The sequence below is a fragment of the Dreissena polymorpha genome, chromosome 13 (genome assembly GCF_020536995.1).
Source record: "Dreissena polymorpha isolate Duluth1 chromosome 13, UMN_Dpol_1.0, whole genome shotgun sequence".
Classification (NCBI taxonomy): Eukaryota; Metazoa; Mollusca; class Bivalvia; order Myida; family Dreissenidae; genus Dreissena; species Dreissena polymorpha.
In genome coordinates this window covers 24,378,095-24,395,381 of record NC_068367.1, presented here as the reverse complement: position 1 = coordinate 24,395,381, position 17,287 = coordinate 24,378,095, and the positions used below count along the sequence as shown (strand labels likewise).

Below are 17,287 nucleotides of genomic sequence, written 5' to 3'. Positions count from 1 at the left end.
AAATCTTAATGCGAATTTAAAATGAAATGTGTCAGAAGTGGGATTTGAACCCACGCCCACAAACATGGACCAGAACACTCGCTATAAAGATTGATATCCTTGAGTCTGGCGCCTTAGACCACTCGGCCATCCTGACAACTGGTATTTTTTCTTCATATATTTCAAAAAAATGAAAAGGTAGATGAAAACTTGAACTAGATATTGATCAATTTATAATAATAAACTGACCATCAACGATAATATAGTTTACCCAGTACTTAAATGAAAGTGCATTGGGTGTTATTTGAATTAACAAAAAGAGATTTCAAAGTAGATTTTAATATAAGTCCTAATACGTTGTCCATAAAACAAGATATTAACGTTTCTCACATTGAGTCTGGCTAGTTAGACCATCATGTCATAAAAATATGTGCACACATAAAGTATATCATAATTTGAAAAAATCTAGCTTACAATTATCCAAATAAATCTGAAATTCAACCAAGCTACAGCGCGAGACATATTATTATTTGGAAATAACAGTTTCGTTCATAATACCAAACTCTTAATAAAATAAAACGAAAGCGAGATGTTCATATTATGAACAAAACAAGTCTATTGTGTATATTATAAGGCTCCAGTGGGGATCGAACCCACGATCTCCTGTTTACAAGACAGGCGCTCTGCCACTGAGCCATGGAGCCGATAATGATTTAAACAAACGACCATTACGCATTTCAAATATATAGTGTAGATCACTTTACCGAACAGAGCTACCTGTCTACGCATAAGATACCAAAGCAAGGGGAATTTATACTTCATGATAGAACGGTTATTGTGTTTAAAGTCATCTAGTCACGTGTATGAACAACCAGGTGACTAAATGTCTTAGTGTAATTTGCACTTTCAAAGAAATAATACAAGGTATACAATATATGGTGAAAATACAGCAATACACTTATTACTCATTTTTCAATTGCCAATTATTATTTACTAACAAGTAAACGTATATATATATATATATATATATTTGTTAAAAGATTTCATGATAATAAAACAAAACTTTTGGTATTGTATTCAACAAAGAAAAGTTGATTATTTCCAATTTTAAATGAGCCTTGTATTTTGTTTTGGAAAAACAAACATTGCAGACGTTATATTCGTTGGTTCATTCGGGAATCGAACTCATGACCACGTAGAGGATACAATATTCCAAAATCCAAATATATAATTGCAAGTTGAAACAAATAAATATTAACGGATCAGTTGGATATGCTCAAGAAGTAGATAAGGACTATATAAAGAAAACAAAGAAAATATTTATGAGATAAAATCTTAATGCGAATTTAAAATTAAATGTGTCAGAAGTGGGATTTGAACCCACGCCCACAAACGTGGACCAGAACACTCGCTATAAAGATTGATAACCTTGAGTCTGGCGCCTTAGACCACTCGGCCATCCTGACAACTGGTACTTTTTCTTCATATATTTCATAAAATGAAAAGGTAGATGAAAACTTGAACTAGATATTAATCAATTTATAATAATAAACTGACCATCAACGATTATATAGTTTACCCAGTACTTAAATGGAAGTTCATTGGGTGTTATTTGAATTAACAAAAAGAGATTTCAAAGTGGATTTTAATGCAAGTCCTAATACGCTGTCCATAAAACTAGATATTAACGTTTCTCACATTGAGTCTGGCTAGTTAGACCATCATGTCATAAAAATAGGTGCACACATAAAGTATATCATAATTTGAAAAAATCGAGCTTACAATTATCCAAATAAATCTGAAATTCAACCAAGCTACAGCGCGAGACATATTATTAATTGGAAATAACAGTTACTTTCATAATACAAAACTCTTAATAAAATAAAAAATGAAAGCGAGATGTTCATATTATGATCAAAACAAGTCTATTGTGTATATTATAAGGCTCCAGTGGGGATCGAACCCACGATCTCCTGTTTACTTGACAGGCGCTCTGCCACTGAGCCATGGAGCCGATAATCATATAAACAAACGACCATTACGCATTTCGAATATATAGTGTAGATCACTTTACTGAATAGAGCTACATTTCTACGCATAAGATACCATAAAAAGGGGAATTTATACTTCATGATAGAACGGTTATTGTGTTAAAAGTCATCTAGTCACGTGTATGAACAACCAGGTGACTTAATGTCTTAGTGTAATTTGCACTTTTAAAGAAATAATACAAGGTATACAATATATGGTGAAAATACAACAATACACTTATTACTCATTTTTCAATTGCCAATTATTATTTACTTACAAGTAAACGTATATATATATATATATATATATATAAAATATATATTATAAAAGATTTCATGGTAATACAACAACACTTTTGGTATTGTATTCAACAAAGAAAAATTGATTATTTCCAATTTTAAATGAGCCGTGTATCTTGTTCTGGAAAAACAAACATTACAGACGTTATATTCGTTGGTTCATTCGGGAATCGAACTCATGACCACGTAGAGGATACACAATTCCAAAATCCAAATATATAATTGCAAGTTGAAACAAATAAATATTGACGGATCAGTTTGATATGCTCAAAAAGTAGATAAGGACTATATTAAGAAAACAAAGAAAATATCCATGAGATAAAATCTTAATGCGAATTTAAAATAAAATGTGTCAGAAATGGGATTTGAACCCACGCCCACAAACGTGGACCAGAACACTCGCTATAAAGATTGATATCCTTGAGTCTAGCGCCTTAGACCACTCGGCCATCCTGACAACTGGTACTTTTTCTTCATATATTTCATAAAATGAAAAGGTAGATGAAAACTTGAACTAGATATTAATCAATTTATAATAATAAACTGACCATCAACGATTATATAGTTTACCCAGTACTTAAATGGAAGTGCATTGGGTGTTATTTGAATTAACAAAAAGAGATTTCAAAGTGGATTTTAATGCAAGTCCTAATACGCTGTCCATAAAACTAGATATTAACGTTCCTCACATTGAGTCTGGCTAGTAAGACCATCATGTCATAAAAATATGTGCACACATAAAGTATATCATAATTTGAAAAAATCGAGCTTACAATTATCCAAATAAATCTGAAATTCAACCAAGCTACAGCGCGAGACATATTATTAATTGGAAATAACAGTTACTTTCATAATACAAAATTCTTAATAAAATAAAACGAAAGCGAGATGTTCATATTATGATCAAAACAAGTCTATTGTGTATATTAAAAGGCTCCAGTGGGGATCGAACCCACGATCTCCTGTTTACTAGACAGGCGCTCTGCCACTGAGCCATGGAGCCGATAATCATATTACCAAACGACCATTACGCATTTCGAATATATAGTGTAGATCACTTTACCGAATAGAGGTACCTTTCTACGCATAAGATACCATAGCAAGGGGAATTTATACTTCATGATAGAATGGTTATTGTGTTAAACTAGGTCGACTAGGCGATTCGAACCATTACACATTTCTTTCACATAACGGTTGTTCGGTTATAGATTATTTGCTTACCTGCGATCGCAATTTTGCACAAATTAACAGTTTCACGATTGTTGGCTTTACTGAATGGAGTGACCATGCCCCATTATTGTTTTCTTTACAATGTAACAATGTTATCTCAGTCAAAACGTCTTTTGCAGAAACAAAATTGAAATGGAATGAACAGTTAAGAGATCAATTTCGATCAGGTGTTATTGCAAATCTGTCAAAATTAAATGCGATTGTTAATAGCTCGAATTGTACAGATAGATTGTCTGTCGACAGTACGCTTAATGACTTTACAAATATTTTACAAGATATAGCAAACCCATTGTTTTCCAAAAATTGTTTTTTTAAAGACAGCACCTATTTTAATGAATGTAAGCGCTTGGATACTGAATGGTTTGATACGGAATGTAAAACCGCTAGGGATATTTACATTAACGCTTTAAATAGATTTAATAATGAAAAATCGGAAATAAATAGAATTAATTTATGCGAATGTAAAACACGCTATAAACAGATAATAAGGAAGAAAAAGAATGCTAACTATAAGGAGCAAATGCGTAAACTCGAACGTATGAAAACCAGTCGACCAAAGGATTTTTGGAAGCACTTTAAATCATTTTCAGGTAAAAAGAATGGGAATATACCATTTAATGATTTACGTGATTATTTTATGAATTTAGGGGGAAATTTATTCGATTGTAAAAATGAAGAGGCAGATAATTTCAATATTAACAATGACTTAAATATACCAAATACTGTTTACCCTGAACTTGATAATCGGATTACCACAGAAGAAATCATAAATGCTGTCAAATCGCTGAAGCGTAACAAAGCCTATGGATGTGACCATTTGTTAAACGAGTACTTTATTGAAACCATTGATATTTTATCAGGTCATTTGTGTGATATATTTAACACAATCATTGACTCGGGCTTTTTCCCCGAACAGTGGACAAAGGGAATAATTATCCCATTACATAAGAAAGGTTCAACTGATGATGTTAATAATTACAGGGGCATAACTCTTGTCAGTTGTCTATCTAAAATATTCACTACAGTTTTAAATAAACGTATTGAGCATGTATGTGAACAAAATAATATAATTTCTGACGCCCAATTTGGATTTCACGAGGGGCGCTCTACAGTTGACGCAATATTTATTCTTTTGTCACTAGTTCATAATTATTTGTTTGAAAACAAAAGGCTTTATGTTATATTTGTTGATATGATGAAATGTTTTGATTCAATATATAGAAATGGTATGTGGCTAAAATTGTATAAATCTGGAATACAGGGCAAAATTTTAAGAATTGTTAAGGATATGTATTCTAATGTAAAATCATGTGTTAAATCATGCACTAACTACTCTGATTATTTTAATTATGCCGTTGGCTTACGCCAAGGGGAGGTAATGTCCCCATTATTGTTTCCTCTATTTGTTGAAGATTTAGAAATGTTCCTACAACAAGATGTTCAATCTGGTATACTTATTGATGATATTGTATTAATACTTTTGCTTTTTGCCGATGATATGGCCATTATAGGCAAAACACCTACTGAAGTTCAGTATCTTTTAAATAAGCTCTATCAATACTGTGATTCATGGGGTTTAAAGGTTAATGTTGAAAAAACGAAAATTATGGTTTTTCGGAAACGTGGAGGTTTATTAGAATCTGAACATTGGCACTATAATGGGCAAAAAATTGAAGTAGTTAATGTTTTTAATTACTTAGGGAATGTGTTTAACTATACTGGTAATTTTAATCTGAATCAAGAGCATTTAGTGGGTAAGGCGCTTAAAGCCATGAGTGTTTTACTAAGTAAGTGTAATCAATTTGATTTAAAACCTAGAATTTATTGCAAATTATTCGATGCCTTTGTTTGATCTACGTTAAATTACGCAGCAGAAACATGGGGATATTCAAAAGCGACAGAAATTGAAAGAATACACTTAAAATTTTGTAGAAGAATTCTAAATGTTAAACCTAATACTTGTAATGCCACAGTGTACGGTGACTTGGGTAGATACCCACTATATGTAAATAGGTACATCCGTATGTTAAATTATTGGTTTAAGCTGGTATCTACAGAAAATATTATTTTAAAAAAGGTTTACGAACAATCACTTAATAACTGTTCTAAAGGACACCGTAACTGGGTTTATCATATAAAGCTGATGTTGGAAAATCATGGTTTTGCAGATGTTTTTAATAACGTTCATACTATTAACCCTAAAGAATTTGTACATATTTTTAAACAACAAGTAATTGACACCTTTAAACAAGAATGGTTTGGTACCCTAGAAAAGAGCTCTGTTTTAGAAATCTATATGCAATTTAAACAAACGCTAGAGAATGAAATATATCTTGATGTTCTCCCAAAAAGTCTAAGATTTTATTTTTGTAGATTGCGCATGTCGGCACATCCATTACGTATCCAGTCAGGTAGATATGCAAGGAATAATACACCAAGACAGGAACGACACTGTTTAATTTGTAACACAACCGATATAGAAGATGAATATCATTTTGTTTGTGTGTGCTCTAGATACCAAACAATAAGAACAAAATATATCAAAAGTAAATACTATATAAGGCCATCAGTTTACAAATATTTAGAATTACTTAAATCCAGTAACAGAGCTGAACTTATTAAAATATCACTTTTTATAAAAGAATCACTTACCATGCGCACTGAAACTTTAAATGCTCGTGATGTATTGAATACAAATTAATGTTTGCTGATTTATTTATGTAAGGATACAAATGGAACAATTATTGGAATTTATTAATTGCAGCAAATGCTATTGGCATTTATTTAAAATTGTTAGCTGTGTTAAAATAAACTTAGAGCAAATAATTGTATTTATTGTATTTATTTAAAAAAAGTGTAAATCTCATATGCATACATAATTTGCACTTTCAAAGAAATAATACAAGGTATACAATATATGGTGAAAATACAACAATACACGTATTACTCATTTTTCTATTGCCAATTATTATTTACTTACAAGTAAACGTATATATATATATATATATATATATATATATATATATATATATATATATATATATATATATATATATATATATATATATATATATATATATATATATATTATATAAAAGATTTCATGGTAATACAACAACACTTTTGGTATTGTATTCAACAAAGAAAATTTGATTATTTCAAATTTTAAATGAGCCGTGTATCTTGTTCTGGAAAAACAAAATTTACAGATGTTATATTCGTTGGTTCATTCGGGAATCGAACTCATGACCACGTAGAGGATACGAAATTCCAAAATCCAAATATATAATTGCAAGTTGAAACAAATAAATATTGACGGATAAGTTTGATATGCTCAAAAAGTAGATAAGGACTATATTAAGAAAACAAAGAAAATATCCATGAGATAAAATCTTAATGCGAATTTAAAATGAAATGTGTCAGAAGTGGGATTTGAACCCACGCCCACAAACATGGGCCAGAACACTCGCTATAAAGATTGATATCCTTGAGTCTGGCGCCTTAGACCACTCGGCCATCCTGACAACTGGTATTTTTTCTTCATATATTTAAAAAAATGAAAAGGTAGATGAAAACTTTAACTAGATATTGATCAATTTATAATAATAAACTGACCATCAACGATTATATAGTTTACCCAGTACTTAAATGAAAGTGCATTGGGTGTTATTTGAATTAACAAAAAGAGATTTCAAAGTAGATTTTAATGCAAGTCCTAATACGTTGTCCATAAAACAAGATATTAACGTTTCTCACATTGAGTCTGGCTAGTTAGACCATCATGTCATAAAAATATGTGCACACATAAAGTATATCATAATTTGAAAAAATCTAGCTTACAATTATCCAAATAAATCTGAAATTCAACCAAGCTACAGCGCGAGACATATTATTATTTGGAAATAACAGTTTCTTTCATAATACAAAACTCTTAATAAAATAAAACGAAAGCGAGATGTTCATATTATGAACAAAACAACTCTATTGTGTAAATTATAAGGCTCCAGTGGGGATCGAACCCACGATCTCCTGTTTACTAGACAGGCGCTCTGCCACTGAGCCATGGAGCCGATAATGATTTAAACAAACGACCATTACGCATTTCGAATATATAGTGTAGATCACTTTACCGAACAGAGCTACCTGTCTACGCATAAGATACCAAAGCAAGGGGAATTTATACTTCATGATAGAATGGTTATTGTGTTTAAAGTCATTTAGTCACGTGTATGAACAACCAGGTGACTAAATGTCTTAGTGTAATTTTCACTTTCAAAGAAATAATACAAGGTATACAATATATGGTGAAAATACAGCAATACACTTATTACTCATTTTTCAATTGCCAATTATTATTTACTTACAAGTAAACGTATATATATATATATATATATATTTGTTAAAAGATTTTATGATAATAAAACAACACTTTTGGTATTGTATTCAACAAAGAAAAGTTGATTATTTCCAATTTTAAATGAGCCATTGTATCTTGTTTTGGAAAAACAAACATTACAGACGTTATATTCGTTGGTTCATTCGGGAATCGAACTCATGACCACGTAGAGGATACAATATTCCAAAATCCAAATATATAATTGCAAGTTGAAACAAATAAATATTGACGGATCAGTTTGATATGCTCAAGAAGTAGATAAGGACTATATTAAGAAAACAAAGAAAATATCCATGAGATAAAATCTTAATGCGAATTTAAAATGAAATGTGTCAGAAGTGGGATTTGAACCCACGCCCACAAACGTGGACCAGAACACTCGCTATAAAGATTGATAATCTTGAGTCTGGCGCCTTAGACCACTCGGCCATCCTGACAACTGGTACTTTTTCTTCATATATTTCATAAAATGAAAAGGTAGATGAAAACTTGAACTAGATATTAATCAATTTATAATAATAAACTGATCACCAATGAGTATATAGTTAAGCCAGTACTTAAATGAAAGTGCATTGGGTGTTATTTGAATTAACAAAAAGAGATTTCAAAGTGGATTTTAATGCAAGTCCTAATACGCTGTCCATAAAACTAGATATTATCGTTTCTCACATTGAGTCTGGCTAGTTAGACCATCATGTCATAGAAATATGTGCACACATAAAGTATATCATAATTTGAAAAAATCGAGCTTACAATTATCCAAATAAATTTGAAATTCAACCAAGCTACAGCGCGAGACATATTATTATTTGGAAATAATAGTTACTTTCATAATACAAAACTCTTAATAATAAAACGAAAGCGAGATGTTCATATTATAAACAAAACAAGTCTATTGTGTATATTATAAGGCTCCAGTGGGGATCGAACCCACGATCTCCTGTTTACTAGACAGGCGCTCTGCCACTGAGCCATGGAGCCGATAATGATTTAAACAAACGACCATTACGCATTTCGAATATATAGTGTAGATCACTTTACCGAATAGAGCTACCTTTCTACGCATAAGATACCATAGCAAGGGGAATTTATACTTCATGATAGAACGGTTATTGTGTTTAAAGTCATCTAGTCACGTGTATGAACAACCAGGTAACTATATGTTTTAGTGTAATTTGCACTTTCAAAGAAAAAATACAAGGTATACAATATATGGTGAAAATACAACAATACACTTATTACTCATTTTCCAATTGCCAATTATTATTTACTTACAAGTAAACGTATATATATATATATATATATATATATATATATATATATATATATATATATATATATATATATATATATATATATATATATATATATATATATATGTGAAAAGATTTCATGGTAATACAACAACACTTTTGGTTTTGTATTCTACTAAGAAAAGTTGATTATTTCCAATTTTAAATGAGCCTTGTATCTTGTTCTGGAAAAACAAATATTACAGACGTTATATTCGTTGGTTCATTCGGGAATCGAACTCATGACCACGTGGAGGATACAATATTCCAAAATCCAAATATATAATTACAAGTTGAATCAAATAAATATTGACGGATTAGTTTGATATGCTCAAGAAGTAGATAAGGACTATATTAAGAAAACAAAGAAAATATCCATGAGATAAAAGCTTGATGCGATTTAAAATGAAATGTGTCAGAAGTGGGATTTGAACCCACGCACACAAACGTGGACCAGAACACTCGCTATAAAGATTGATAAGTCTGGCGCCTTAGAACACTCGGCCATCCTGACAACTGGTTCTTTTTCTTCATATATTTCATAAAATGAAAAGGTAGATGAACAATTGAAGTAGATATTAATCAATTTATAATAATAAACTGACCATCAACGATTATATAGTTGACCCAGTACTTAAATGAAAGTGCATTGGGTGTTATTTGAATTAATAAAAAGAGATTTCAAAGTGGATTTTAATGCAAGTCCTAATATGCTGTCCATAAAACTAGATATTAACGTTTCTCACATTGAGTCTGGCTAGTTAGACCATAATGTCATAGAAATATGTGAACACATAAAGTATATCATAATTTGAAAAAATCGAGCTTACAATTATTCAAATAAATCTGAAATTCAACCAAGCTACAGCGCGAGACATATTATTATTTGGAAATAACAGTTACTTTCATAATACAAAACTCTTAATGAAATACAAAAACGAAAGCGAGATGTTCATATTATGAACAAAACAAGTCTATTGTGACTATTATAAGGCTCCAGTGGGGATCGAACCCACGATCTCCTGTTTACTAGACAGGCGCTCTGCCACTGAGCCATGGAGCCGATAATGATTTATAACAAACGACCTATATCAATTTTCAATAAATTATTTATCATTATTATCATTTGATCGAAGAGAGCTAGCTACTTTTTTACGCATAAGATAACAGTGCATGGGGAATTTATAATCGTGATTGAAAGGTTTTTGTAAATAAGACATATATATTCACGTGTCTTAAGAACCAGGTGACTAAATGTATTAGCCGATAATAATATTTATACAAACGACCAACATGAATTGAAAAAGAAACGTGTCAAAAGTGGGATTTGAACCCAAGCCCACGTGGACCAGAACACTCGCTATAAAGATTGATAACCATCAGTCTGGCGCCTTAGACCACTCGGCCATTCTGACATCTGATACGGTTTCTTCATATATGTCATACAATAAATACGGTAGATGAGAATTGGAACTAGATATTAATCAATTTATGACAATAAACTGATCATAAACGAATATATAGTTTACCCAGTATTAAATGGAAGTGCATTTGATGTTAATTGAATTAACAAAAAGAGATGTCAAAGTGGATTCTAACCCAAGTCCTAATACGTGGTCCAAAAAACTAGCTTTTAACGTTTCTCACATTGAGTCTGTCTAGTTACACCATTATGACAATAGAAATGTGTGCACACATAAAGTGTATTTTAATTTGAAAGAATCGAACTTACAATTATCCAAATCAATCTGTAATTAACACAAGCTACAAGAGTGAGACATATTATTATTTGGAAATAACAGTTAATTTCATCATACAAAACTCTTAATAAAATAAAACGAAAGCGAGATGTTCACATTATGTTCAAGACACGTCGTTTATGTAAATTAAAAGGCTTAAGTTGGGATCGAACGCACAAACCCCTGTTTACTAGACAGGCGCTCTGCCACTGAGCCATGGAGCCGATAATGACTTAAACAAACAACCGATATGAATACTCAATAAATTGTGTAGGATCACTTTATCGAAGAGAGCAACCTTTCTACGCATAAGATAACATAGCATGGGGAATTTATACTATGTTATTGAAAGATTTTTCGGCGTTATCTGTATACGCCAGCTTTTCAACTTAGCCTGACCTTTGCGTCCAATAGAATTCAAATAAAACTTCCCGCGGCCAAGTACAGATGAATACACTTCATTAACTGCATTGGCTGATTTGAGAATACGACCAGAACATTGGAAACATGTCCGCGTCTTTGTAACACTGTTTTACTGCGTGTTCAGCATGAAACAATTTTATATATAATGAAAAGGCTTAATAGATAGAACAGTTTTACACTCAATCTCGACATCAATACAGTTTGTGCGTCCACCTTTTATTTTCAGAAGATTTTCAGCGCTAAAACTTTTGCACTTAAAGGCTATGTTCTCATATTTAGTACTAACTTCCATATTCCTGTCAACATGTTAACATGTTAAAGTATAGAGAGCAGTGGAAGCGAAGACTCACTTTAATGCATTGCATTTCAACTCGCGAGGTATATCGGGTCAATTTGCGGCCACTGTGTGTGAATGTCAGAGTTTACATACAGGTCATCGCTGCGTCTCTACCCTATATGCTAATCGAAGTTCGCGGCAAGGAAAATAATCGTTACATAATAAAGACGCTATAGCGTGAACTAGGTGAACTGGAATTTTCTTTAGACCAGACAGATGCTAAATGAAGATATCCAGCGATATCATATGGTATGTAAATAATAGATTCTTAATGTGTTTTACAACAATACCATGATAAATATTATTTTTAATTAATTTAACAAGAATTATGCCATCATGTTGACTAATGATTTAAGCATGAGCGCAATGATTCTCGATACTGTTAATAATCGAATCAAATAGCAACGCCAGACAAACCACTAAAACAGGTTTGTTCGAAGAACGCGCGTATAAATATTTAAAATATGTACGGATACTTCGCGTGTGGCCGATTGACTCATATGTTTTAATTTCACTTCCATTCTTCTTTTGGTTTTCTGTTTTGTATCTATACGTTTATGACCAGCAATATGTAATAATGTAAAATAAGCCGCGAAAACTCCGCGTATCATCCCGTACTGCGTTTGCTGCAGCTAAGAACTGCACAGAAAAAGACATTGGCTATCTTTGATCTCATTCATTGAAGTCTATACCTTTCATTAACTGCAACCACAATCAACGCCGTATATCTTTTTTAAAGATATTTCTTGTTGTAATTAAAGACATATAATCACGTGTCTTAACAAGTAGATGACTAAATGTCTTGGCATAAGTTGCACTTCCAAATAAACTATTACAAGGCTTACAATCTATAGGGAAAATAAAACACTACTTTTTTACAAGAGTTCCGCGGTCCGAGACATATGCCCCCAAACAGGGCATTGAACTAGTGACGCCAATTTCCATAGGGTTCATCTACTGTCGAAGGCCAATGCACATGGGAAATATTTAGTCACTCGGTCGATTCGTTGACGAGTTATTCATCAGAAACGATTTTCCCACTTATTGAGTTTTTGATCTGCCATTTTTCCACACTTATGGTGACAGTGACCTTGATCTTTGACCTAGTGACCCCAATTTCAATTGGGATCATCTACTGTCGAAGGCCAATGCACATGAGAAATATTTAGTCACTCGGTCGATTCGTTGACGAGTTATTCATCAGAAACGATTTTCCCACTTATTGAGACAGTGACCTTTACATTTGACCTAGTGACCTCAATTTCATTAGGATCATTTTCTGTCCAAGTCCAACACATGGGAAGTATCAAGCAAATCGGTCAATTTGTTGACGTGTTATTGACTGAAAAGATTTTCACACTTATTTTGACAGTGACATTGAACTTTGATCTAGTGATTCCAATTTCAATTAGGATCATCTACTTTTAAAGGCCAATGCACATGTGAAGTTTCAAGCTAATCGGTCAATTCGTTGACGATTTATTGATCGGAAACGATTTTCACACTTATTGTCCAAGTGACCTTGACCTTTCACATAGTGACTCCAATTTCAGTAGGGGTCATCCACTGTCTAAGGCGAATGCAAATGTGAAGTTTCAAGCCAATCGGTCAGTTCGTTGACGGGATATTGATCGGAAACCAACCGGTCTACCGACACACCTAAAGACCTACCGACATCCAGCAAAACAATATACCCCCTCTTCTTCAATGTGCGCATAATTCCACATTTGTGAATTGATTATAGTTTACTAACAAGGTAAACGCACACAAATATATGTTAACAGATTTCATAGTAATACTACTACACCTTCGGTATTGTATTGAACTTAGAAAAATGTGATTATTTTCAAATATATTTGAGCCTTGTATCTTGTTCTGGAAAAACAAGCATTACAGATGTTATATTCGTTGGTTCCTTCGGGATCGAAATCGTGACCACGTATAGGATACAATATTTTAGTTAAAAAATCAAAATATGCCATTGCAAGTTGAATCAAATAAATAGTGACGGATCAGTTTGCTATACTCAATAAGTAGATAAGGATTAGATTAAATAACAAAGTGAATATCCATGAGATAAAAGCTTCATGCTTATAAAAAAATAAATGTATCAGGCTCACATACGTGGACCAGAACACTCGCAGTAAAGATTGATAATCTTGAGTCTGGCGCCTTAGACCACTCGGCCATCCTGACAACTGATACGGGTTCTGCATATATTTCATAAAATAAAAAAGGTAGATGAGAAACTAGATATTAATCAATTTATATTTATACCAATAAACTAATCATTAACGATTATATAGTTTACCAAGTACTTAATTGAAGTGCAGTTTGGTTGTATTTGAATTAACAAAAAGAGATGTCAAAGTGGATTCTAGCTCAAGTCCTACTTCCTGGTCCAGAAAACTAGATATTAACGTTTGTCACATTGAGTCTGGCTACTTAGAACATCTTGACAATAGAAATGTGTGCACACATAAATTGTATCACTATTTGAAAAATCTAGCTTACAATTATCCAAATCAATCTGAAATTAACACAAGCTACAAGAGTGAGACATATTATGATTTGGAAATAACAGTTACTGTTATTAAAATGAAGTTTTAAAAAATAAAACAAAAGCGAAATGTTCACATTATGTACAAAAACACGACTTGTGTGTATGTTAAAAGGCTCCATTTTGGATCGAACCCACGTTCTCCTGTTTACTAGACAGGCGCCCTGGCACTGAGCCATGGAGCCGATTATAATATGTATACGTGCTTATATTCAAGAGTTTATATTCAGATCGTCCCTGAGTCTTCACGGCGTCATTAAGTACCGAACTCATGACGACATAGAGGATACAATATGGTCGTTCAAGATCCAAATATGTCATTGCAAGTTTTAACAGATAAATAATGAAGGATCAGTTTGAAATGCTCAAGAGGTAATTCAGCATTAGATTAAAAAAACAACTAAATATCCATGATTTAAAAGCTTAATGCTTATTAAAAATGAAATGTATCAGAAGTGGGATTTGAACCCACGCCCACAAACGTGGACCAGAACACTCGCTATAAAGATTGATAATCTTGAGTCTGGCGCCTTAGACCACTCGGCCATCCTGACAAGTTAATTGTTTCGATACATATTGAATGACATAAAAAGGTAGATTAGAAATCGAACTAAATAGTATTAAATTATCGAATTAAATTGATTAACCATTATATTAAGTACCAATGGCTTAAATTTAGGCATTTGGTTTAATGTGAATTAACGAAAAGTAATACTTAAGGTGGATTCGAACCCACGATCTAATAGGTGTTCGAAAATCCTATTTATAAACTTTTACCACATTAAGTCTGGCGATTTAGACCATCTTGGCAATTGATTATATGCACAGACAAGTCGTATAACATTACGTTTGGATATCGAAAAGAAAATTATACACATCGATCTGAAATGAACACAAGCTACAATAGTGATATACGTGTATACTAAAATATGGAAATTGTTATTAAATCCTTTAAAATTAACTATTTTGAGCGCTGTAACGTCAAAGGAATATTGATATGCTTTACAAAATTACGTCCTGTATTGAAGCACAAGGCTCCAGTGGGGATCGAAGCCACGAACTCCTGTTTACTAGACACGCCTCTGCCACTGAGCCGATGATAGCGACAACCATGCATTATGTAGTACATCGATAGTTTACTTTACCTAATAGCGCTATCTTATTACGCGTAAGATATCTTAACCTGGTCATTCTATACCTAGATGGTGACGTCACTACGTTATTGTCAGTAAGACCGGTGTGACACAATGTAACCTGGTGGGAATGTACTACGTCATTATAAGATTTTTGTGTTGGAAGACATCTAGTCACGTGTCTGAACAAACAGGCCAATACATGTCTTGGTATAAGATGCATTTTCAAATGAAATAGTGCACAACATAAAATCAATAGTCAACGGATTATAACAAACACCTTTTTTTACATATCTATTAACTGACAATTATAGTTAACTTACAAGCAAGTTCTCTATCTTCCTATGCGAAAGATAACATCGTCTGGGGAAATTTACTATGTGGTTGTAAAGTAATTCTGTTGTTAGACATCCAGTCACTCAAGAACCAGGTAACTAAATGCCTAGTATAATGTGCATTTTATTAAAAAAATAGTACAAAGTATAAATCACCAGTAGAAATACAACTATTTGCTTTTGTTGCATATTTGTAAATTGACAGTTAAAGTTTAGTTAAAGGGGCATTTTCACAGATTTTGGCATGTTTTGAAGTTGGTCATTTAATGCTTTATATTGATAAATGTAAACACTAGATTTTAAAAGCTCCAGTAAAAAATCAAAAATAAAATTTAAAAAAGGAACAAAAGAAGCCCGCAGCAGGGCTCGAACCAGTGACCCCCGGAATCCTGAAGTAAAAACGCATTGGCCAACTGAGCCATCCTGCCAAGCATATCTAAAATGTGTATTTTATACGTTATTTAAGCAATCTTCGTAGTTTCACAAATTTGAACGACAACAACAGAACTCTCCAAATTATTCAATCGTTTCGCGTTGCAACGCTTAATAATTTTTAGGTTTTTATATCGTCAAAAGATGCATATAATGGCTGTATGAGACTATGGCAAATGTTCAGTAATACTGTTTCCTCACAAATATCATAACTAAACCGAAAATTTGCGAATCTGAAACAACTTTTTTCAATTTTGTCAATTTACCAAACCGTGAAAAGATCCCTTTAAAATGTATAAGTAATAATACGTTAACAAATATTTAAAAGAACAGACAACTAAACTGTTCTGATTGTTTTGAACTATGTGTATTTAATTATTTATAAACTTTCATTAGACTAAAACCTAGATCAGAAACACAACCTAACATACTTTTTATTCGTCGGCTTAATTGGGAATCAAACTCATGATAAGTAAGGGATTAAATATGAGAATAAAACATGGGATATATTGTTAATTAAAGAAAAACTTTATTTTTAACTATAAAAAACTAGAACGATAACAAAATGATATTATAATTTGCAAAAGTAAGTGTTTTGCTTGTAAAACAATGCCCAACATGGATCGAATCCACGACCTCCTGTTTACTAGACAGGCGCTATGCCACTGAGCCATAGAGCCGATAGCAATATTTATTCAACCGGCCGATGGGAATCGTTATAGCCTAATCGAAATTTAATATATATGATTTAAAGGTTAATGTGTAGGCAGACATTACGTCACGTGTATGAACAACCTGGCAACTAAATGTTTTAGTTAAAGATGTATTTAAAAAAAAATAATATATATATATATAAATTATTATTGAAAATGTAACTATACACTTTAATAACATATTTGTAAATTGACAATTTTAGTTTACTTACAAAACATAAGAATCATTATTTAACAAAATCTCACACAACAACAACTTTACTGTTTTGGTTGTAGAGAACTACATGAATATACTTAATTCTAAACTTATAATGAGACTAATATACTGCTCAAATTTTGCTACGGATCACTTTTTATAGTATGTGTAATTTGAAGTTTGTATTATTAA

At 32.1% G+C, this 17,287-nt stretch overlaps 13 non-coding genes across 13 annotated transcripts; all 13 read right to left on the bottom strand.

Annotated features, from left to right (window-relative positions):
- Positions 1-29: 29 nt before the first annotated feature.
- Trnal-caa (transfer RNA leucine (anticodon CAA)) lies at positions 30-136 on the bottom strand. The gene is made up of 2 exons: positions 99-136; positions 30-75 (listed from the first exon to the last, which is right to left on the bottom strand). It is a non-coding gene; the product is annotated as a tRNA-Leu (tRNA).
- Positions 137-611: 475 nt separating this feature from the next.
- Trnat-ugu (transfer RNA threonine (anticodon UGU)) lies at positions 612-683 on the bottom strand. The gene has a single exon. It is a non-coding gene; the product is annotated as a tRNA-Thr (tRNA).
- A 655-nt stretch (positions 684-1,338) lies between these two features.
- On the bottom strand, positions 1,339-1,445 carry Trnal-caa (transfer RNA leucine (anticodon CAA)). Its single transcript has 2 exons — positions 1,408-1,445; positions 1,339-1,384 (listed from the first exon to the last, which is right to left on the bottom strand). It is a non-coding gene; the product is annotated as a tRNA-Leu (tRNA).
- A 476-nt stretch (positions 1,446-1,921) lies between these two features.
- On the bottom strand, positions 1,922-1,993 carry Trnat-agu (transfer RNA threonine (anticodon AGU)). The gene has a single exon. It is a non-coding gene; the product is annotated as a tRNA-Thr (tRNA).
- A 666-nt stretch (positions 1,994-2,659) lies between these two features.
- Trnal-caa (transfer RNA leucine (anticodon CAA)) lies at positions 2,660-2,766 on the bottom strand. The gene is made up of 2 exons: positions 2,729-2,766; positions 2,660-2,705 (listed from the first exon to the last, which is right to left on the bottom strand). It is a non-coding gene; the product is annotated as a tRNA-Leu (tRNA).
- Positions 2,767-3,240: 474 nt separating this feature from the next.
- Positions 3,241-3,312, bottom strand: Trnat-agu (transfer RNA threonine (anticodon AGU)). The gene has a single exon. It is a non-coding gene; the product is annotated as a tRNA-Thr (tRNA).
- A 3,644-nt stretch (positions 3,313-6,956) lies between these two features.
- Trnal-caa (transfer RNA leucine (anticodon CAA)) lies at positions 6,957-7,063 on the bottom strand. Its single transcript has 2 exons — positions 7,026-7,063; positions 6,957-7,002 (listed from the first exon to the last, which is right to left on the bottom strand). It is a non-coding gene; the product is annotated as a tRNA-Leu (tRNA).
- Positions 7,064-7,537: 474 nt separating this feature from the next.
- Trnat-agu (transfer RNA threonine (anticodon AGU)) lies at positions 7,538-7,609 on the bottom strand. The gene has a single exon. It is a non-coding gene; the product is annotated as a tRNA-Thr (tRNA).
- Positions 7,610-8,265: 656 nt separating this feature from the next.
- Positions 8,266-8,372, bottom strand: Trnal-caa (transfer RNA leucine (anticodon CAA)). Its single transcript has 2 exons — positions 8,335-8,372; positions 8,266-8,311 (listed from the first exon to the last, which is right to left on the bottom strand). It is a non-coding gene; the product is annotated as a tRNA-Leu (tRNA).
- A 472-nt stretch (positions 8,373-8,844) lies between these two features.
- On the bottom strand, positions 8,845-8,916 carry Trnat-agu (transfer RNA threonine (anticodon AGU)). Its single transcript has one exon. It is a non-coding gene; the product is annotated as a tRNA-Thr (tRNA).
- Positions 8,917-10,218: 1,302 nt separating this feature from the next.
- On the bottom strand, positions 10,219-10,290 carry Trnat-agu (transfer RNA threonine (anticodon AGU)). Its single transcript has one exon. It is a non-coding gene; the product is annotated as a tRNA-Thr (tRNA).
- Positions 10,291-10,539: 249 nt separating this feature from the next.
- Trnai-gau (transfer RNA isoleucine (anticodon GAU)) lies at positions 10,540-10,642 on the bottom strand. The gene is made up of 2 exons: positions 10,605-10,642; positions 10,540-10,581 (listed from the first exon to the last, which is right to left on the bottom strand). It is a non-coding gene; the product is annotated as a tRNA-Ile (tRNA).
- Positions 10,643-14,733: 4,091 nt separating this feature from the next.
- Positions 14,734-14,840, bottom strand: Trnal-caa (transfer RNA leucine (anticodon CAA)). The gene is made up of 2 exons: positions 14,803-14,840; positions 14,734-14,779 (listed from the first exon to the last, which is right to left on the bottom strand). It is a non-coding gene; the product is annotated as a tRNA-Leu (tRNA).
- Between the last annotated feature and the right edge of the window lie 2,447 nt (positions 14,841-17,287).